The 23,762-nt window shown below is 43.3% G+C and overlaps 1 long non-coding RNA gene across 1 annotated transcript in view; it reads left to right on the top strand.

Annotated features, from left to right (window-relative positions):
* The window catches only part of LOC138685580 (uncharacterized), a 122,885-nt gene that overhangs the window by 97,852 nt on the left and 1,271 nt on the right, over positions 1–23,762 (top strand). The gene's annotated exons all lie outside the window — the stretch shown is intronic.

Here is a 23,762-nt window from a genome sequence, read left to right as displayed (position 1 = left end):
CTCGTCCTGTTCCCAGCGGGTGGAAGCGGTGGCTTAGTGAAGGTATCACCATCCGAGGGGCCTTCTCTGTGTTGCCTCTGCCAGTGCTGCTCCCGCTGGTGGAGCCGAACTACTGGGATGGGAAACCTGGGGCCAAGAAATCAAGTTATGGCAATGTCTAGCGTTTGTTTACAAACGAGTTTGCTACCTAGGTGAATCATAGTGTAATAAGTTACCCTCTTAAAGGGTACACAAATCCAGCCACTGGCTGAGCATTATTGCTGTGTCCTGATTAATTCCAATTTAAGTGATGATAGTCCGTCTGTCCAAGTCTTTTCCTTGTCCTCAGCTACTGGGCAAAGCTGCTCTGTTCAGTCCAGCTTCTATCATTCACCATACAGATATTGTTTTTCTTTTGAAGTTCTTTCGAGAACTCTGCGAAGAAGGATCTGAAAACCAAAAACTTGGACTGGTTTTGGGCACGAGGATAGTATTGCTCTTTATTCATGTCTAGCAGTTACCTGAAAGCACTGAACGTAAAACTTAGCTTCATTATTTCCAATGATACCTTCATTTTCCTCTTGCTGCATATATCCTGTTCTTGCTGCTACTCAGTATTCAGTAATGCCGGCACATCCAGCACATTATAGTGCTTTTCTCAGTGTGTTCCTGTGTTCAGCTCCCCCAGTCAGAGAAACAGTCATATCGAGTTCTACAGTCACGTGTATTTTGCAATATCCCTCAGCCAGTCGTTTCCACCAGTACTGCGTCTGTGTCTGCTGCAACGTTTTGCCGCAGGAGATGGGCAGTGTTGTTCAGAACATTTCCCAAATGCTCAATAAGACTTTTTGTTTCTGCAATTTAAGGTTTGTTGTATTTCCTGGGGATAAGACAGTTCATGGTTTCTCGGAAGTGCAGGAGAAGCAGACATACACAAGTCTAAGGGAGAAAGGAGGTTAAACATCAGCCACCGGATTGATGGATTGCTTTGCTTTACTTCCTTCATAATATATGGACATAAAACAAAATCATACATCTTGCACTTTGACATTTTTGGCAAACATAAAATACACAAAAACAACAGGAGCACATACCAGGAGTCAGTCCCACAAAATCAACCTTTTTTTTACCTTCCTGCCACAAACCCCTAACCCCCATATTGTTAAAATATTTGCCACTCTTCTTTCCTCCATACAAGCTCAGCCCACTTGATAGATAGTCCATTTATTTTTAGTGTCTACTGTCTTTGTGGTGACATTTTTATTTGCAGGATGAGAGGGGAGGAAGTCTACTGGTGACTTTGCTGTTGCTACTCATATTATGCAAAATTTCCTCAGATGCTATAGCGATGGGTGCCTGGGCATCTTTTCTTCTGTAGTATCCAGCATGGAAGGGTCTTGATCCTTGTTACCCATACAGTAGATACTCATCATTAGCAACATATCAGTGCTTAGTTGATCTTAAATAATTGTTGTTGCCACTGGCTGGATAACAGAATAAATGGCAGGGAAAGCGTACCCTGGGCAAGTATTGATTGCTGTTTCAAGATATTGCCAGAAATGAGATCCACAGTAACTACACTAAAACATTACAGTACAAGTCGGTGAGACACCATGTTCTGAACCATTTTCAACTTTGTCGAGAACATTATTGATCATCTATATCCAAGGGGACTTGGTTTCCTAAGTGTTCTCATTACAGCTTCTGGCTCGCCTACAAGCACACTAAACCGAGTATACTTTGTCTGGGGAAATAAGTGGTCTCTGGTCTGACTTGCCCTTGAATTCAAACCACCTTCTAAGAGACTTCCTCAGCCCTGACGTCGTCAGCAGAGAACAGAGCTGTGTTGGAACATGAGGGGAATATTAGATCATGGAAATTAACTAAGTGGAAGGACTTAATCTAATTCCTTCATTCCTAGGTTGTTTTTTTTTTTAAGTCATAACAAATTAGGAGGACTATCTAGTGCAGGAAAAAAAAAACCCCTTACCCAAAACAAAACCCTAGAAAAACCCCAATAGTTCCAGGCTCACGATGTCTTTGCCTTATGTTCTTACGTGTCCCTACTGATGTGATTTTAATATTCACCATGTATTTTTCAGAATATGTGCTCCACTGTCTTGCATAGAGCTGTGGGTTACTGATGCCACTGGAATGTGGTAGAAAACAGTTTTAAAATTCCTGGTAAAAAGGATTGTGCTGGGTATGGTCATAGGCTGGTGAGATGATCCAGAAGTGGTGCTGATGATCTGTGATTTCACTGTTTTGGGAACATATATCCTAGGAGCAGGACTGATTGAAACAGCTGTAAAAAATAGACCTTTTATTTTAATTATTAATAAGAGATGATATAAGACATTCATTGCAAACTGAGGCTTGCGAACACATTGGTTGTGTAACAGGTCTCATACACTGGCACTGGCTGCAGCGTTAGAGCATCCCTGAGTCTGAGGACTGATTGGGGCAGTTTCCCAGCTGCCCTTAGACAGATGGAGGAATGGATGGATGCCAGATTTCTCTGCGTTTTCTCTACAGGTTTTATGTGACCCAGCAGAGCATTACTGAAACAGCAGGTCCTGTACCACTCATGTAGTAAAAGCTAATGGGTTTGTTGCTGAAATTTTTAGGTTTTCTGTGTGCAGTTGTAAGCATCCCATTTATCTAACAGCTGTGCTATTGTTGTTTATGACCACTGACTTGAATGAGTTATCAGGAGCTGTTTTCAGAAGGGGCTTTTTGCCGCCTGTGGCTGTTTTTATCTATGCTCTTGTGTCCCTCAAAAAGAGCTGGGCTTTAAAAAGGTGTGACTCAGCACAGTTGTGTCGTGTCATTTATTATTATTGCTTGCTGAGAGCCTTGGGCATTACCTCAACACGATTATGAAACAGGGCCTTATTGTGGCTAGCCCTGTTCACAAATAATCTGAAGGGTAGTCCTTTTACAAATTGAACTGTACAATGAGAAATACCAGCTAGAGACAACGAAATGAGTGCAGAAAACCAAGATGATATTGTAGCCATCAGTGATTGGGTCAGTCTGCAACTGCCACAGCTGACAACAGAGGATTTCTAGTTTGTAATAAGCTCCTTAAAAAAAAACAACAAAACAACAACAAAACTTTACACCATATTTATGAGTCAATCAGAAACAGAAGTTTTGAAGCTGTGAACCAATTGAAAAATATGGTTGCAGAATGATTGAAACAGGGTACTAGCAAACCTGGACTTGCATCTCATGATCCTTGCTGCTGAAGAGCAGGTCTGTTTCTGTGGCTGGTGGTTGTCCTCCCAGTCCTGTCCTTCCCTGACAGCACTCTTCTGCAGACTATTTCATGGTGGGACTGAGAGTGTGCTGAGGCTCAGACCAGCTGGCTCAGCCAACATGTCCACTGTTCTGGAGAGGACTCCCAGAATCCAGCCCTGCTCCCATGGGAAAGCGCACGGCCACCGAAAGAGATCCTACTAAAATAAAGGTTTCAGAAATTCCCAAGCTCTCTGCTGCACTGTGAGCTTGGTTAGATCAAGAGCTTCAGGTCCTTCGGTTTGGCTCCATGGATGACTATCTCCAAGCAGCATGTCTTGAAAGCACTAGGAATGTACCTTGGATCCTGTGAGCGCAGGATTCCCTGGAGATGTGCCAAGGGTCCAGGCAGAGTCCATGTGAACCGTGTCTTCAGTCTCCCAGTGTTCACTGAGTATACACTGTCTGGGGGTTTGGTTAATCTCTCACTGTTGATGAAGTTTTCCTCTAGGAAAACTGATGATCTGTAGTGGGTTAACCCTGGCTGGATGCCAAGTGCCCACCAAAGCCACTCTTTCACTCCCCTCCTCAGAGTGGACAGGGGAGAGAAAATATAACAAAGGGCTCGTGGGTCGAGATAAGGACAGGGAGAGATCTCTCACCAATTACCATCACGGGCAAAACAGACTCGACTTGGGGAAATTAGTTTAATTTATTACTATTCAAAATCAGAGCAGGATCATGAGAAAATAAAACCTAAATCTTAAAACACCTTCCCCCCACCCCTCCCTCCTTCCCAGGCTTAACTCCACCTCCTCCCCTCTGAGAGGCACAGGGGGATGGGGAATGGGGGTTGCAGTCAGTTCATCACACATTGCCTCTGCTGTTCCTTCCTCCTCAGGGGCAGGACTCCTCATATTCTTCCCCTGCTCCAACGTGGGGTCCCTCCCATGGGAGACAGTCTTCCACGAACTTCTCCAATGTGAGTCCTTCCCACGGGCTGCAGTTCTTCATGAACTGCTCCAACATGGGTTCCTTCCATGGGCTGCAGTCCTTCAGGCACAGACTGCTCCAGCGTGGGTCCCCTGTGGGGTCACAAGTCCTGCCAGAAAACCTGCTCCAGTGTGGGCTCCTCTCTCCACGGGGCCACAGGTCCTGCCAGGAGCCTGCTCCAGCATGGGCTTCCCACGGGGTCACAGCCTCCTTCGGGCATCCCCCTGCTCTGGTGTGGGGTCCTCCAGGGTCTGCGGGTGGAGATCTGCTCCACCCTGGACCTCCCTGGGCTGCAGCGGGACAGCCTGCCTCACCATGGTCTTCCCCATGGGCTGCAGGGGAATCTCTGCTCCAGCTCCTGGATCATCTCCTTCCCCTCCTTCTTCACTGACCTTGGTGTCTGCAGGGCTGTTTCTCTTACATGTTCTCACTCCTTTCTCCAGCTGCCGTTTCTGTGTGTCCCGCAACTTTTTTTCCTTCTTAAGTATGTTATTCCAGAGGCGCTACCACCATTGCTGATGGGCTCGGCCTTGGCCAGCGGCAGGTCTGTCTTGGAGCCGGCTGGCATTGGCTCTGTTGGACATAGAGGAAGCTTCCAGCAGCTTCTCACAGAAGCCACACTTGTAGCCCCCCAGCTACCAAAACCTTGCCACACAAACCCAATGCAGAATTAAATCAAGGTAGAATTAACAAATAAAACATGGTCTAAAACCCCACAGGGAATGGCAAGGCCACTGCAGTAATCTACATATGGAAAACCTCTGAGTGAAGGGGGTTGCTCATAGCAGGTGGAGTTGAACCACGGGGAGGAGCATAGCAGGGTCTGTGAGGAGGCATGAAACCCTAAATCAACTCTTTTTACTAGTCCTTTTCCAGTTTAAGTTAGTCTTGTTGGGCATAGGCAAATGGGGGTTGCCAGCTGAGGGATGAGGGGCTGGGGCATGGCAGCAGGGTGGCAAGCCAAAGCCCACAGCCACCCCAGGCACCTGGGTCCCTCTCTGGGCACCAGTGGCCACCGGGACCAGCAGCCTCTTCTCCACCTGTTTGCTTCTACTGGTTCACTTTCCTGACAGGTTGCTGAGCTGTGCTACCTTTCTCAAGGGCCACACAAGGCTCAGGAGCCAATGTAAGAAAATCTGCAGCTGTCACGGTTAGGAGGGAGAAGTGGGAGTGCCTTTTTCAAGCTGTAAGGCTAATTTTATCATTAAATAGCTGGTGGGCAACAGCTTGGACTTTGAATGCATTTAATCCAAACCATCCAATCTGAGTAGAGCTCAGAAAGAGAAGGGGACATGAAATGGACATTACAAAAATAACTGGGGTGGAAGGAATAGAAGAAACAAAAGAGCGCAGGAGAATGGCCTGATTGGTTGCATGACACTTTTTGAACACCTAGGAACATCCATGAGCTCATGAAAACCTCCTAACAAACTCTACTTTCTGTAGAAGTGAATTGGGCATATTTCTTACTGGTAATATCTGGGTTGGGGGTTCTGTGTGAGAGACAGTTGTAGGAGCTGCTAATGTCAGTGGCACCTGAAACTGGGTAAAGCGTGGCATATCGCTCAGCCATTCACGAGAAACAGAAATAATGTTTTAGGGCTTTGGTTAGTAGGCAAAAGGAGCTGCTCGAGTATGTCATTTTTACATCTCTGTATAGTATAACACCCTTTCACATTGATCCAAGAACACATAGAACTTCCCAGTAAACATATTTTTCCCTGTAATGATGGCTTTCTCCTTTACAGTCCTCTTCCCACCTCCCTTCAGGTGTTCAAGGGACCAGACCCTGCTGCTGCTGGATAAAGCTGTTCAGCTGAAATCTGTGAGGCCATGCCAAGAGACCACAACTGAGTACTGTCCCATGGATTGTTGGGTCTTTCTTTCCCTTATTAACAGGGCCAAATTCTTCTCCCTACAGTCCCTTATGTAGTTCCTGGGAAGCTAAGAGACCCGCCTGTGTGTGCAAGCCAGGCAAGCAGAAACTGGTCCAGGACTGCCCTGCTCCAGTGTCTGGTAGATGGCTACCACAGTGGTAGGCTCCACTGGAAACAAATTCATGCTGCTTTGTAATGACAGTGCTTTTAAATGGAGCCTTAGAAGGTGACAAACCAAATTTGCAAGTCCTTTAGAAAAGCACGAAGCTTTTTTGTATTTTTTCCGATCCCGTATAAAATGCCAAACACATTCCTTGCTCCTCTAGTGTTGGGATCTGCACAGCCTGGAAGCAAGGCTAGATGTGGATGGGGAAGCTTTGCTGCCATGTGTCTGCAGCCCTGCGGCTTGGTCAGGGGACAACACAGCTGCTCGGGGACGTCTGGCCCAATGGCCCTGTAGTCCCCTTCCCCACCTCCAGCCCCCACATTGGTTTGTGCCACTTCTGTCACTCTTCTTTCGCTATGTATAGCATGACCTAATGAGCAAGGCCTGATTAGTCAAGGCATCCCACTTTTCCTAGTCTGGACTGTATGCTTCAGAAGACTGAGTTTAACCTGGTCCTCACAAGTACACATAATGTCTACTTATTTTGTGGAGCTGTATTTTGGTTTATTCCTCTGTGTTCCAGCTGCAAAAGCTGTAGAAACAGAATATTCCTCTTCATGAGGATGAGTTCACACTTTTCTTCAGGAATAGATTCTGTGATATGTAGAAGTTAATTCCCCAAAGTGCCATATCAGGTCTATGTACCAGCACACCAGTTACTCATGAGCAATTTGAAGTGACACAGAACCGCTCTATGGTACATTCAGCTGGGGATGTTGCAAAATGAAGATGTAATTTAGCAGCACTTCCTGAAGTGCCACAGTTCTTTTTGGAAAATAGGAATTGCTATCACTCAATGAAGTATGAGCTGGTGCCTGCCCTGCTGAGGACAGTTTCTGAGCCACAGCAGGTTGGTGGTTTCCAGGCCAAGCGAAGGTTGCAGCAGAAAGGCACCCGCCACTGGCCCATGTAGGAGCTCCAAGCAGAACATTACTGCTTATTTTCCAAGTAGTGAGCTGAACCAAGCATACAACAAATTTTGTAGGGTCAGCTGTGCAGCCTCAGAATGAGAATTTAAGCTGGGGAAAAAAGGATGTAAGAAGAAAATGCGTATGTGTGTTGGGAGGGGAGGTAATTATTTTTACACCAAGAAATACAGTGTTTGGAAATAACTGTTTGAATCACATGGTTTTCTAGAGCTAGAGGAAGAATGTTCATTGTTTGGGTCAAGGAAAGTCTGTAATTTTGGGGCGCCATTCTGAAAATAAAAAATGACGTGATTAGTACGGGGATTCTCTAACTGCCTACCTATGAGAATTAAGCATACTTTTTTTCCTACTTAGCCATGCATACGTTTTCATGCTGAATGGGTGCTTTCGGGAGCCTGACAATGTCAAGGGTCTAGGCTGGCTATCCTTTTCTCTCCAGTCAAGAAGTATACTGTGAAAACAATAACATTTTAAAATTAGACTAATCATTAAGAGCATATAATTCATTTTATGGCAAAAAATGGTTTCAGATAATTTAGCAAGTGACATCTGTCTTGTTGCCAGCTGCAACTGGATCTTGTCCATCTCCCAGTTGGCGACTTTCCTTTCAACTGATACTGTCATTGAAATAGCTGAGTCTCAACTCCAGATACCTTAACTTTCTGTTTTCTGCTTATTTTAATGCTGGCTGATTCTTCTGGATTCCCTACTCTCCTTATTAATTATACATTGAAAAGATAACAAAATATTATGAAGCACTGCCATGTCTGTGGAATCCAGCATATTGGATTTTTTGCCTGGAGTGTCAAGCAAGATTAATTATGCAGATAATAGCAGGATTAATCCATTCATCACATAAAGTAGAAAGACACTGTTAACATTCGGACCGAGTTATTCTTGGTCTTGAGAGGCGCAAGCGGCAAAGCCGGCATTTAGAGGGCATTTGTGCCTTAAAAAAGCCCCGTTCCCCTGTTACCTTCTCCTGCTCCTTGGGCCAAATTCTTGCTGCAGGGCTGGCTGTTACCATGGGGGCAGGAGGCAGCCCTGCGGAGGGTTGTGTAGGTATGAATGTTTGGCAGAGCTCTCGAATTTGAGGTAGATGGTATAATTACTCTGTCATTCAACACACGCACAAAAAAAGAAGGAAGTGATTTTGTTTTTCTCTGATTGCCTTAGTTCCTGCTTTCCTATGGTGAGGTTGTCAAGAACTGTTGCGCGGCTTTTGAAAGCTAATTTGAGGTCAGACAGTGAGTCAAAATCGATTCTTGATTTTTGTCAACTGTGAGCTGCAGCCGAAGGGTCTGATTTGGGAAGAGGGTGAGTGGCCACGCTGGTGTGCTGCCCTCGCTGGTGCTTCCAGCTGTCAGCATCTTCTGGACCAGTCTCCAAGTTTCTGTGCTTCCCCTGAACTGATAAAACTCAGGGGCAGGTTCCTTTCAGCTTAAACCCTCAAGTTCCAAAATTTATTCTGTTTCGGTATAGGGAAAGGAAAAGAAAGTTAGATCTCTGGAATGCGGCCTCATTAAAAGCGGGCTCAGGCATTTGTAACTGAAACACCTCAACTTTCCAGAAGTCTCTAAATGGATTGCTTTCAGTCAAAGCAATATACAGACATTATAAAACCTGCAGTTACTTTTACTGTAGGGCCATAAAATATAGATCTGTTAAAGTCTGGGTGCAGAACACACGGGCATCCTACAGTTCCGACCAGCGCAGATGAGAGTCTATTATGGATGATGAAAACAAGGTACTAGAAAATCCATTAGAGCTATTTGTTCCCACTTGCAATGATAGTCCCTGTAACCACATTAAATCAAAGCAACTCTGGGACTTCATTACAAATTTCTTGTATCAATACTGTATGCTGATATAAATAATAGCGTAACAAAATCAGGGAGAAGAAATTACATTGCATTGTATGATTTAGGGATTTGTGATCAATTATTTAGCATTTATATCAGAGAAGCACTTTGTTTTCCATTGGGGTGGGACCCTATAGTGCTAGGGACCATGTACATATTGAGCAAACAAAAATCACTGGCCTGGAGTGCTTTGACCATCCAAATTGAGTTAAGGACATATAAGTGTAAAATGAGAGAGTAAAAATGATTAAACTCCTCTCTAGATACTGCCACTCTGGGATTGAAACTATACTCATATCCAGTAAGAGAATGGAAAGAAACATTTGCTTTTGAACTCTAGGAAACAGCAAGAAAGAGACCGACAGAAACCTGCGGTCACTGTGTGTAACACAGCTCTTTCCCCATGCTCTTCAAAGCCCCCTCCTTTTCTCACATGCCATCTACAAACAGAAACAAGACTGGCTGGTGTCTCTTCTGGAAATAGCGAGGCTGGCCAAGACTGGTTTGCAAAGAGAACCAAGACCAGCATGTTTTTGTGGTAATAAATGGAACAAGATTGTCGTCGTGCTTTAAACAAGAGTCTGGAAGGAAAATTAGCCTTGTTCTTCCTGATCCATCAGGAGGTTTGTATTTGAGTTTGCAAGCTCTATGAGCTCAAAACATAAAAAGGAGATATGAATCAAACATGCCAGTAAAGTTCAGTGAAAGTAATATGAACCCAAAACAATGATTTCCCCACCCCTCCCAGCTCTGTTTGCAGTATGTAATTATCACGAGCTGGTTGGCAGTCCTGCAATAACTAGGCACAACAGCATAAGTTAGGAATGTATCCTCAATCTTAGCTTACCATTTCTTTGCTTTTCTTGGTTTGTGCTAACCTCATCATACTTAAATAGTGGTATGCATCTTCGTGGAAAATGTTCGAAATGAAAAAGCCCACCTAGAAATAAACTATAGTGGATCCCTCAATTTCTGGCATAAATATGTAATTTGCATTTTAGAAATCTGAGATTCATACAACCCCAGATTATAAGAACTCTTTGACTTGTTGACTTAGACGAGCAGATGTATCTGTGTTACAAGTCATTGGTTTCAAAAAAATTTTAAACAATAAATCTGAAACCCAAATATGTTAAATGCTACATTTGCAGAGACTGCCTGTGTGGGCGCAGTTCAGATAATGAGGGCAGAGACTCTAAGTACCTAAAGGATGTGAAAATCCAGTTTTTACTCAAGGTGGCTTTGCAAATCTCAGCCTCTTTATTCAACGTATTCACCTACATGCATTTGTCCTGTGAAACAGAAGAGTCAGGGAAACATGTTCCTGTCCTGAAGGATGATACCGCTATAATAAAGACAGATTTTTCAGGAGTTTTCTTTCAGGATGCATATGGGGGAGAATGGAGTGATGCTCTGGTCTTCTGTGGACCTCAGATGGCAGAGCACTCTTTGTCTCTGTCTCCCCCCAGGGCGAAAACCCTGGAGCCCTTCCCCAAGGTCTGGGCAGCTGGAGTTGATGCCATCCCAGCACACCTGTCTGGGCAGGAGCAAAGTCTTAGTACTAGCAGCAAAGCTTGTTCCTGACCCAGGTCCACAGTCTTCCTATCAGCCATGTGGGCTGACTGGCCCCAAGACATCCCACAGCAACTGATCCTCTACCCTTCTTTGAGGCCAAAAGTCTGTATTTGTCGTATCATCTTCATTCTTGAAAAGAAGGAGTGGAGGTGAGTATCCTAACCGAAGAGAGCCTTTGGGGCAGTTGCTATTCCTATTTTGATCCTTAAACAGCCCAGTCCTGCAGAAGGGCTGAATGCAGTCTGTCCCCATTACTGGCATATATATGGAAAGCAGAGGACCCTACGAGTGGGTGTTACAGCATTATGTCAGTATTGCCCCTTTTTCTCTTCCACTTCACTGTGGAGTGGTACCAGGAAGGTGGATTTATCAATTATTTACCAAAAGGCTACAGATTTAATAAACACACAGCCTCCTTGCTCCCACCAGACTGTGACTATGGGTTCTCCAAGCTGCTTGTCTGAATGCCACGTAGCAAAGCCAAAAAGCAGGAAAACCTCCTGTCCTCACACTGTTGGCATGATACAACCAATGTCCATGTCTCTAGTATCACTGAGAAGAAAACTTTTGAGGTTTAGCTGAAACTCCTGAGAACATCCTTGAACATGGCTCTGAACACATCAAAGTAACAGCTTTTATGTGTATACATGTGTCTGTGTACATATGTATGTATATATAAATATTTTTTAAAAAGTTAAAATTCCCATTCAACTTCCATTCCTGGCAAGTGGTGTTTTTTCATTGGGTTTAATAGGAGAGTAGAATCAAGTCCCAGCTCAGGAAGGTGCTTCAGCTGAGCTTTGAGGATGTGACTTGTCCCAGAGACTTCAATTAGGCATGTCAGCAAAAGCTTTGCTGACTAAGGACTTCCATAGCTCAGCTGGTGTGGAGGGCAGCATCCAAGCTGGATGCTATAGGATGTTGACCTCTCTCGAGAACCCCGTGCAGCAGCCAACCATCTGCAAAACATGCAGAGTAATCATAATAATTCCCTTGGCAGCCTCTTTCAGAGAGGAAAGGGAAAAGAAAGAGTAGGGAAAAAAAGGAAATTCATTCTAGTTAGCGTTGAAATACTCCTGTGATTATTGCCTTCACATTTTTTAGTTTAGAGCTATATATTAGAACATTTCTACTCTCAACACCAAATGTTGTAACAAGGTCCTCAGGGCTAATGAGTGGTAAAAGGGGAAAAAGAAAACCCGTTATACTAGTTTTGTATTCTTCCCCCATGGACAAAGGTAAATCTTGACCCTGAAAAGGAAGTGTGTTTTGGAGGTAGTTAGCATTATTTACTAGTTGACATAAATAGCTTTCATATCTTACTGTAGGGATGGCCAACCTCCCTGACCCCATGAGCAATATACCAAAATCTTCATATGCCTCACAGCCTGTTGTCCCAGAAGTTATTTGGATCCCCTAATCGGGGAAGGTACAAATTTTAGGGTCGTGTCTGTCTTCTTTCCAGTTACCTTTACTAAAGCTTTTTTTGGTTGCTTTCTTTGGGGAAAGAGGAAGGGAAAGAAGGTTGTGGGGTTTTTTCTTTTCTTTCTGAAGCACTGATATATGCAATACACTGATATTGCTGTACCTGATGCACTGAACTCTTTCACTCCTCTGGAAGCACTGGTAATGGCAGTCGTCGTTTTGCTGAATGGCTGCCTCTGGTTAGTGACTACTGGGTAACGAGCAGCCTAATCAGGCCAAAACGGTTTTACATGGAAGGCCTGTTTCCACAGGAGAGGTCAGAGGGTGGCGGTGTCCCCATGTGGAGATGAGCCTGTGAAGAGTCCCCGCAGCTGACTTTAAAGTAAAGGCACGCTTTAGCAGGTTCAGTTCTGAAATGCGTTGCGTGTACAAATGGAGGAGCGGAAAGCAAAATGGGAATTTGCAGGTAGCACCTGTAACCACCCTGCGAGCGCTTCGTGAGCCCTCTAGCGGTGCTCGCCCTGCCCTGGAAACCTCCCGGAGCCCGCTGGAGCAACGAAGCCCTTTTGCCCATCACGGTAGTGCCAACGCTGCTCTTCAGGGTTCAGCGTGCGCATCTCCTTATTTCAGATTCCTATTAAAACCACAGAGATGAGAACTTGATTTCTGCCAACCCGTGATAAAACATTCTTCAAAACGTAAGGGGGAACTCGCTGAAACCTGGTTTCCTCTAGTCCTCCTTGTACAAGTTTAGTTCGTCTGCAAGAGACGCCTGCTCCGCAGCGGGTGTCCTGGGGTCCCACCTCGCAGCCGCTGCCGCACTCCCATGGCATCGTTCAAACCTATAGGCGCACGCACTGTACTTCTGCAGAGACGACATTACAACGAGTCTCTGCGCTGCTGTCTCCGTGGGGTGGAAGCCCTGCCTGCCTGCCTGGCGCGTGGTGCTGCTGCTGGCCGGCTCGTGAGGCTCTGCTCTCACCAAGGTGTGTGGCCTCTATGTCCCAGCCAGCCATGGTGGACAAGAAGGCAACATCATGCCTACCATGGTAGCCTCAGCTCTGGTTTTCAGCATGCCACGCTCTCTGGGGTTTGCCAAAGCTGCGTGGTAAAGATACAGTGCTGCAAGCAAGAATTCGCTGGAGAGGAATAATTTGGCTGGAAAATCCTAAACTCATTTCTGAAAGAGCTCAGCTATGGGATTTCTGTGCAGTGAAAAGCATCGCTCTGCTTTTATTCTAAACACAGTTTGGAGTGCTCCTTTATTTTTTAGGATTGACTCATAAAGACTACAGGAGGGCACCAATTAGTGAAATAAACCTCTAATCCTCAGTGCAGTGCCTGCTATAGGACTGCTGTTTAACAGCCTTCTTGCTAATCAATTCTCTTCAGTCAGCTAAATGCCATAGATGCTATGTAAATAAATGCAAGTTTAAGAGTGTTCTTCAGTGAGCGGTTAAAGCTATGTTCCTTCTACTCCACCATAAAATCAGCATGCATGTTAACAGATATCTACTCCACCTTGTACAAATTACTTTCCGTGTTCATTTGATTGCTGCAGCTTGGGAATAACAGAAGCAGGGAATAGCAATAAACTGCCTGTTCTTCTTGGGCAACATTTTAAAAATCTGATACTTCAATGGCAACCAAGGCGTAGAACAAAGGTGCATATTTTAGAGACAAAATAATGTCCACATTTTAGGTTGTTATTTCACTTGTGTTGCAAATTTTAAGCCAGACTGCCATCCTTCAGCTTTCTGGATAAAAGGGCTGCTCCTCATAGCCTTCTTCATGTGTAACATTCATCCAGAGGAGATTTTTTTCCTTACAAGTTGATATATTAGTGAAATTTATAAGTGTAGTTTGAAATGAGGCAGTGTGCAGAATCCTATCAAAGACAAATGAAACCCAACTCCATCAAGGATGACGGCAAAACCCACTTTGTTTTTAATGAAACTAGAATTTCACCCCTCACATTTGGTGTGTCAGTGAGCAACACCTTTAACTAACAAAACTTTTTTCCCTAGGCAGGGTCAAAGAAAGCTGGACAACAGTGTGTATTTGTCATTTATCTTCTGTGCTGTCCTGAGGCAAGAGCAGTGATGCTCAGGAAGGGATAATGAAACACTTAATAGTTTCAATACTACATCCCAGTATCCTTTAACACAGAGATCAGTGTATTATTGCCAGGAGAAAATGAAGACATGAGGAGATTACTTGCCCTGAATTATCCAGCATAACTTTAAATAAAGCACAGGTCTTGTGTGTTCATGGCATTGAGCAAACATTTAAAACAAAGTAAGTAAGATGATGCTGTGTCCTGCAAGTTCCACTGAGTTGCTCACATAACATTCCTGGCCTGTCTTCATACTAACGCTGGATAATATATCTTGAATAAAGAAAACATTTTCTTTGAGTGTCTAGCATTTAAGAATTTTCAAAAGGTCCAAAATTTCCATTATCTTGCCTGTATAGGGAAATGTATCCTTTCCTCTTGGGGGGGGGGGGGGGGGGGTTCAGTGTAGGTTTTGTTCATCATTTCTTATAGTGTGTGATACATATCATGGGTGACCTCACTCATTCTTTTTACAGATAAATCTTAACTCTACAAATTCCTTCTGTATAATAGGTACTTATTAATCTAGCAATGTCTTATACGTTAATAGTAACTGATTTCCACATATATTATTTATCAATATTTTAACATGTAGCGCAGGTGATGAGCTTTTCACTGATTAAAATGGTGAGTCAACTGAGGTAAACTATACTGACAGACCGTATGCATCTGAGATAGGACTGCTGAAATCTAAGAATTTCACAAAGCAAAAACAAACATACCACATTTTTTACTCTCCAAATGTTACCAGTTTAGGAGCTACTGCTCGTTTCCTCCTATGCACACATACTCACAAAATTTTCAGCATTTTATTAAGTATAAAGAATTGAACCTATTGACATAAGGCACGTGCAAAGCAATCCTGAAATCTTAAGTTTAATTAATAGGCAGTTAAATGATTTCAGAATATGTTTATAACAGGCAAGATTGCTTAAAAAGGAATCTTTCTGAATTCAGTAACAGAAAAAGGTGGTACCTGACCCTGTAAATTCAGCCCAGTGCAAACTAGAGAACAAAAGACTAGTTATGTGAAAAACTGGTGTTGAAGAGAACTCCGCGAGTCCTGGTGAAATTCCATAATAGCAAAATATAACAATTTCTTTGGAGAATATTTGAGAAGGTTGGGGTTTTTTTAAAGTTTATTTCAATTTTCTTTTTTGTATGAGAGGCTCAGAAATTTGATTTTTGGTTTTCTTAACTTATCTAGACCCCACCCATTTAGAAAAACATTGGGGGCTTTCTCTCTACCTTGTATTGGACTGAAAATATACACATTTGGTATAAAACAGCTTTAAAATACGTAGCATATTTTCCTGCCAAAGATCTGCGTCTGCTGTTACTAGGGCTAGTTGTTTGTCATAATAAATCATACAAGTTGTCATAGGAAAAGTGCAAGGCAAGCATCATGAGTGTGCAGTAAAAAACATGGATGATTTTACTGAAATACAGATATTCTTTATTTTTAATACACATATTGAAAACAAGGAATAATTTGTTAACTATTTATCTTTAATTCAGTGGCAGCAATAGCGCGGAACCATTATTGCTTCCTCTTCGTTTCTGCCGCCCTGCCTGTGTGGTGGGAATTGAGTGTGTAATTTTGTGGGGTTGGGGGTTTCTGCCGGTGGTCCGCAGACTCCTGAGCTCACAGATGACTTCTGCGGGGGCTGCCCGGGGGTGAGCCAGCCAGGCAAGCCCCTGGTCAGTGGGGTAAAGCTCATGTAGGGATCTGTGATGGGACAAGCTGAAAATCATTGCTATTACAGATTTTCACAAAGGCTGCCTTGACCCTAGAGGCAGTGATGTCTCCGGGCTCCCTCCATGATCACAGCTGAGATCAGGGTGTCCTCAGTCACTCGCCCAGAGAAGTCCATTTCCCTCCACTGATCAGAGGATCAACCCTGGCAGATGAACCTCCAGAAGCTGAAATTTGCCTCTGTGAATTTTGCCCGCTGTGAAGTCCCCCTCTATCCAAACCACAGGTGTCACAGAACAGGAGGGGGTGCCTTCACATGAAAAGCAGCTCTGTCAAACCAGCGGCTACCTTCCACTGAAAAGGAAGGTCCTGCTCCCTCTCCCCTGCCCCCTTTCCCCAGCTGCAGGTACCCTCCTCCCTCCTCATATTGGCTTTGGCAATTGTGTGGCCTTAGGGCGAGTCAGCTCAGTTGACAGGTTGACATATCTGGCAGCAAACTGTTCTTTTATTTGCATATTTATTTATATGCAGTGTTAGATTTCCACTGGGTCAATTCTCTGAATTGATTTGCCCCAGGGCTATCTGATTGCTAGAGCCATCCCAAGGGGAATGAGCAGGTGGCTGGGGGAGGAGAGAGGATGAGGAGCAGGATCTCCTCCCTCTTCCTTGGCAGGACTCGGCAAGATGTGAAACCGTAACCAGAAGATGAAGCTCAATGGCAGCTCGATGTCCTGCCTGCTCCTGTCATGCACTCCTGTCCTGTCCTTGCACCAGCTCTGGGAGCTGCAGGAGCTGACTTTGCAGAAAGCTCAATGCTTCCTTGCAGTCCTCGTTTTCAGCTGCATTGGCAGAAATGCATTTCCCTACTTGCTGCATAGGCAGGCAAGAGCCCACCCGCCCTGGTGAAAGGGAGCAGGCAGGGCAGGAGGATGGGACCAGAGCAGGTAGATAGGACGCAGATGGGCTTGAGCTACTTTGCAAGTGCCTCTGAGATATCCAGACAAAATCAGGAGCTCTAGCTGTGAGATCGCATCCCTGAGAACCCCCCTGGAAGTGTTCACGGTGTCTCTCTTTCCACATCATTCTCCACATCATTCTTCTCTTAAGAAACAAATGTCTCCTTATGGCAAGAGCTGTGGATTGATTTTAAAACACATGAAGCCAGCTGAAAACAAAATGTGTGTGACAGCTATCACAAAACTTCAGCTTTAACAGTGATGGCAGCCTAGATGTCGAAACAGTGCTGAAAAAGTCAGAGGCACTGCAGCAGCAGTCGTCAAACCCTGACATGATGGGAGGTATCCTTTCTGTATGTACACACAGGCACCCCAGAAGCCAGAACTGCCTTTCTGCATCTGGCTTATAAAAACTTACTTCTTATGCTACACATATCAATTCAGTTTTGTTTTCTTCTGTATGATGAACAAACGTGAGCATTTGGGTTTAGTAAGCCACAGTTGCAAGATACCTCTGACAGGGAATCTGCAAAACCGAATCCCCTGGTCTCGTGAATATTCTCAAACCTAAGTGAATTCAGGCTTCTGTACACTGGATATCACACAGACTTTCACAAGATGTAAGGGACTGGCAAAACAGAACAGTAAGTTTAATTAAAACCCAAAAAGCAACTGTGAGAGCAACTACGACAGTAACTAAGTACCTAAAAAACACAGAGAGTAACTATGCCTTCTTGAGATACAAAGGATTAGCTGTTACAGGCCTGATTTATCACTGTATTATACCGATTTTATGCTGGTATAAAACCAGGATGATAGAGCTGTGCTGAATATCACTAGTTATGCATCCCTTCAGTTCTGTCATACACTCTCACAAACATAAAACCAGCTAACAATTGAGCAAATCAAAGAAAAATCTACTAAAAATTAAATGGTAGAAATGTCAGGTGCAGGGAAAAACAATCATTATACTCCTTGATCAGTGCAGTTTTACTGCAATAATCTGGCCTGAGGGGCAACAGAAATTTATTGAAAAGCTAATTTTCAGTAAGATGAAGACCTCTTGTAAAGCGGCATTAAAATGTCTTTGATAAGTAATTAAACCAGGCCGAAAGTTTCTTAAATACTCTAGAGTTAAATATACACCTTACATATTTGACCATCTCCAACTTAACACATTATTTAATGCTTACAGCTCTTCGAACCCTGTTCTGTTATTATTGAACTTGTTGTACAGTACTTTATTGGTTTAGGAGACCCTTTGATTCACAGTGACTACTCAGAATGCTATTCTATTCAAGAGAAACAAGCGCGTGATCCTCTCTATAAAAGCAGCACATTCTGAGTGGATATTATGCCACGTGTTGCAAAATTTATATTCTTCACAAGGCATATGTTTCATGTTGTGAGAATTCATATTTCTTCTTTAAAATTACACATGAGGCTTTCTCAAGTGCAAAAGGCATTAGGAAGCGCACTTGAAAACACTCTGAAGTTCTGGAAATGCCAAGGAACCTCATTTCTAAGCATGTTTATTTGAACAGAAACATCAATATGCAGAGTGATTGCTAGGCTAGAACAATGCAGGAAAAGAACTTGCAAAAAAGGAGCCAGCGTGGCTGGGATTAGCGTATTGTGAGAAAAGTACACCTTGCATGGTAGCAGGACGTTTGAATAATGCAGTAACAAATGGCTTTGTTTAATTACACCTATGATTGGTTACTTTTAGCTATTTAAAATATTGCAAATGTATTCCTTATGTGATTGTTTCAAAGAAATATTTGGCTTGCTTTCAGTCAGTAATAATCAGTGGCAATGTTACTTTTACAGTAAATATATGTGAAGTTTATGAGCAACTGCACAGTGGGACATAAAGATATCTATTTGGCATTTCCAAGTTTTATGAGTTTTCTCCAGAAGAAACTTCTGAGAAGCATATTTACCCATGTAGATATCTATATACTCTCATTTACTGTAAGTGAAAGCAGATTTGTATCATCTGTTACATTTATTTTGATTGACTATAGATTGTTTGCCCTTTGAATGCTGCTAATGTTCTGTGGAGCCATTTGTTTTCCTGCAGAGTTAATGGTGTTAAAGGAGAAGGTATTGCCTTCTTTTTAGGACGAATTAATATTAAAAGTGTTTTTGTTTAAAAGGGGGAAAAACCCCAAACAAACAGTTATTGCCCATTCTCTCACCTGTCCACTTTAGGGGTGTGCAGACACCTGGGACATGGAGCTTATTACAGATTAAGGGTGAATATTTTTGTGAGGGGCACTCTGTTAAATTATTGGCAACTAATCATGTGTCCCTTGGGACACACAGCACTTGTGTTTCTACTGGAAAAAACTGGAGGGAACCCAGTCTAAATTTATCTACTATTTACCCTGAAAAGTTTTAATCAAGTCTTAATTGTGAGGGGGCTTCCAAGTAATGACTTGTGGCTGGTGAACGTATCCCTGTCCAGGGAAAGTAACTCTACTGCTGCATATTTCAGAATCTTTGGGATTAGGAACGTGGCTGGTGGAATTTATGAAGTGTAAATAAATACATCAAGATGTGGTCATTTGGAGGTTGCTTCTCCTAACTGCTCTTTCCCTTCCTTTTGCCTTATTCTCCCCCATTGCTCAGCCCTCACTGCCTTCCTTTTGCAGAAGCGTGGCGGGCTGGGACCCGCAGTCAGGATGGGTAAGCACCCACCCTGATGCGCCCAAAGGGCTCCAGCCTTCCTGGAAAACCCTCCAAACGTGCCTTCTCAGGAGAAAGCAATAAAATGAAGGGTTGGGGCTTCGTTGTCAGTGTTAACCAAACAGAGATGCTGTACCTGCTGCGGGCGAGGGCTTCGTCACCCTGCAGCCCTGCTCTGGCGATGATCTTCCTTCCTTTGCTTTCTGTGGAGGACTTTGTTGACAGTAGACTTTTCTCCACCTGAAAAATGGAAGCAGCTTTGCTATTCGTCTTTCCCACTGGAGTTTTTCAATAGCAGGTGTGCCACAGCAGCACGGGAGAGCTTGAAGAGTCTGCTGCTCTCACACCACAGAGACAGAGAAAGGCACGCGGGCTTGAAGAGCCTTTCAAGAGTCTCTTGAACCTGAACTTGGTTGCCTCTGTGCCTGTTTTGAATGAAAGCGAAGAGCTGATCGGTCCTAACAAAACTGGTATTGCAGGAAAGGGAGTTTAAATCTAAGCATGTTTTGCTTCAAGACTATGCAGACTTGTCCATTTGGTCACTGGTCTGCCTTTCTATTCCAGTGCTGTTGTAGGAATGTAAGTTTGTAAATTAGGACTAAGAAGGAACAAAATGGCTTCTGTTCCCAAGTAGATGCTTAGGTTATGGCCATGAGATGTAAGTTTTAATTATGACCGAGGGAGTTGCGTACTAACATTTTTTTCTTTTGTTTCAGACTGTAATTATCTCATTTTACACCTTTATGGTCATTGCTTGTTTTCACGGGCAGATTTTGTGCAGTCCCTCATACCATGTTAAAAAAGAACCTGAAATTATTAGCGCTGCAATTAGGACTGAAGCTAGGAAGAGCTCTTCCTAGTAATCGCAGATATGATGAGTAATTGCAATTTATGTTGGCTTTTCATGTCAACATGAATTTTACAAAAAGCAAACAAACAAAACAGGTCAACCCCATGCTTCCTTTTAGCCAAACATGTCCCCTCCCCTCCTGGTTTCTGTGAGCTGTGACCACACTATGGGAAAGCTGTGGGCTGAGCATATCTGTCTATCAGGTGTTTCTGCATCTCTCCAGAGCATAATCTGGGCATGAACTACACTGGAGCTCGTCCACCTTAGCCCTCCTCCCTCTGTGCCACATCCTCAAGCAGTGTCCTGGCACAAGAAGAAAACTGCATGTAGATGGAAATGAAGCGGTGCCTCTCCTTCAAGTGAGCCTGAGCTGTTTGCTTTTATTCCGCTTTGCCTCATAGAAGGACAGAAACCTGCAAAGCAAACGAACGCAGCTTTTAAAATAACCGTTTTAAAGCAAGGCTGAAAAGTGCAAACGAGCTGGGCTGACTTCCACAGAAGAGAAAGGGTAACAAGCTCTGGCCACTTTATCCTCCTGCCTTCTGCCTTCTCCTGTCCTGCAAAAGTGGTGTTACCTATCGCTGCCTCCCACCAGGCACTGCCGGCCTGGCTGCCTGCAGACCCCTGGTTCAAGGGGGAGAGGAGCCCTGTGTTCCTGCTCAGCAGCTCACACGGGTATAATAACTGAGCTGGCAAAGGCGGAGGACCCAGTGGATGGGAACCCCCAATGCTAAGTGTGTTGCGGAGCTACAGGAAGCCAACACAGAGGCGTTTGGCCTCAAATCCTCCCCCCAAAGCGTGTCTGCTGGGCAAGGGTCCGTTGCAACCTCTCTCATTTCAAGACATTGCAAAAGTACTTTAAGAAATTAAAAAATTATGACAGTTTTTTCCAAAATAAGTGTTTATATTTGAGGGGGTTGCAAGCTTGCTTTTTGAGAAGTAATTGTCTAAAAAATCAGATATTTCGCATTTCAATCACTTATGAACCTTGAGGTCTGGTGCTGCACTCAGGCAGATCTTAAGGCTTAGAGGCTTGGGACCATCTGGCAGACCATCCATATGTTGTCACTCTGTCCTTTCAGTGATGACAGACATTAAAAAATTCTCACTTTTATGAATTGTCTTTCAATTTGTTTTACAGTAATATGAACATACAAATAAATCCCAAAAGTTATTAGATACATGAACGTATCATTAATACCAGTGTTGAATGACTAAGTAAGATAAGAGGGCTTTTTCTCCTCCCCTGCATTTCCATGGAATAAGAAACTGGTAATATGCCTAAAACCCCTCTTTTAAAATGTTGCTTCACAATCACTGACTAGAAAGATCAGAACATTTCCTGAAATGTTGTGGTTTGCATAAGGTCACAGTAAAGATCAAATGGAAAAATTGCACCATGTACCAGTTGAGATACGTGAGTCTTTTGACCGCTAAATTTGCTCTTTTGTCATTTTGAATATTTCCTGGTAAAAGAACATAATCAAGATATGTCTACGTGTTCTATTATGCATACATCTATATTTATATACATATCCATATATATAGTAAGTGCAAAGATTTTGGTTGTTTCAGATGCAACTGCAAAAGTGAAGTTACTTCAGAAAATTAACCAGTAATAAAATGTTGTCTTTTTCTTGGAAAGACAAGAAAGTGTGAATAAAGATTAGATTTAAAAAAACCCAAAATTTGGCTGGAAAAACATGCCACTACAGTAAGCACTAACTATTGTTCTTCATCGCAGCACGGTTGGATAGTCACCTACAGCTACGACAGAGTGGCAGGTGTCCTTGAACACTACTGAGGTCTGCATGTTGATGGCTCTATACTTTTCTCAAAATTGTTAACTGCAATACATAAGAAGGTAAATTAAATAAAATAAAGGGAATATCAGAGTATCAGTCCTAATAGTGCGTTGGAAGCCGTACAGCTACGATGTGTTGTCTGGCTTATAGTGTATCTGAAGTTCATCTGAAAGTTGGAAGGGGCCGCAGGAAGATATCTAATACACCTAAGAGATAACAATGTAAATCAGGTTTTGTGGCAATTAAGGTATGTGCGGTGAAAACAGAGGGAGATGCATGTTTAGATTAGTGAGTTACACTAGGTATGATAGGTGCTGAAAATTCAAGAATGGGTTGCCAAATTTGTTGTTATTCCCATTCTGGGAAAATGTTTGGGAATATGAGAAGAGTCATTATCACTTCTCTCAACATGTACAAGTGTAATGATTAGCAAAACATCTGAAAACATGCTATGCAGCCCTCTGTAGAACTGGCTGCTGATGTGGACCAATAATCTTGTCTTACATTTTGTCATATTTTGTCTTTTGCCTCCTGGTCTCCTAGAATGATATTTTTCCATCTTTTTTGTCCTAACCCTTGATGTTGGAGACTAAAATGTAATATACGATGGAGCCTTCAGTCTTCTGGGTCAGTAGGAATATTCACTTGCTGAGAGTTAATCACACATCCAAGAGGCATTTTGAATGGTCATTTTAACCCTGCAATACTCTGGCATGTGCCAAAGAAAACTGTATTGGCAAGGATCAATGTTTTTCACAATGTTATCTTTCCTGCTTTGTTTATGGCAAGAACCTATGCTTATAATTTATCGTAGTTCACTTCTGAAGTCTGCTGTTGTCATGCAAAGCCAAACAGCAGATTTTGTTATGATGATGATAATTAACATTATTATTGATGTTGTTTATAGATGAAAGCCTGTTTAGGAAAGCGCTTCCATGCATGCTTTAGTCCCATGGAACTGAAAGGACTGCTGAGCTACCCATGCCTGTTTAAATGCTGTTCTAAATAAGGATAAACCTGAACATACGTTTAAGTGCTTCAGTGAACTGGAGCCTACTAGAGATATGGAAAGTCTCATTTTCTTCATGGGACGAACCCTTGTTCGTTCCAGACAGACCATGCAGGCATAAATCGTGCTGAACAGCCAAAGAAGTATCTCCCTGCATAAATCCCTGGATTGCTTAAACTTAACACCTAATTACAGAGCTGGTGAACCTAAATACACCGAAGGCGGTTTGAAAGGCTGCCTGAAACATCATGGGTTGAGATGCCTTTGTCGGGAGCATTGTGCTGTGATGTGTAACGTGGGTAGATTCCTGTGGGATGTTGACAGTTTGTGGGAAATGCATGTAGGAGTAACTGGGTTACGAAGACCAGGGGGTTTAATTTTTTTTTTCTTTCTCATTGTACTCTTTGTGGGCCTGGGGATTTTGGGGGGTTTGTTTTGTTTTGTTGTCTTTTTAAGGTAGGGGGAAGGAAGAGCTTCTGGGTTTGGAAAAATCTGGCCAATGCATGCAGCATGTCATGAGTCACTTGTTCCTGGAGGTTTGATACTATACCGGTCCTACCCTCCCAAAAGGATGCTGGTCAATGCTCCTGAAA

The sequence above is a fragment of the Haliaeetus albicilla genome, chromosome 6 (genome assembly GCF_947461875.1).
Source record: "Haliaeetus albicilla chromosome 6, bHalAlb1.1, whole genome shotgun sequence".
Classification (NCBI taxonomy): Eukaryota; Metazoa; Chordata; class Aves; order Accipitriformes; family Accipitridae; genus Haliaeetus; species Haliaeetus albicilla.
This window is presented reverse-complemented; position numbering and strand designations above follow the sequence as displayed.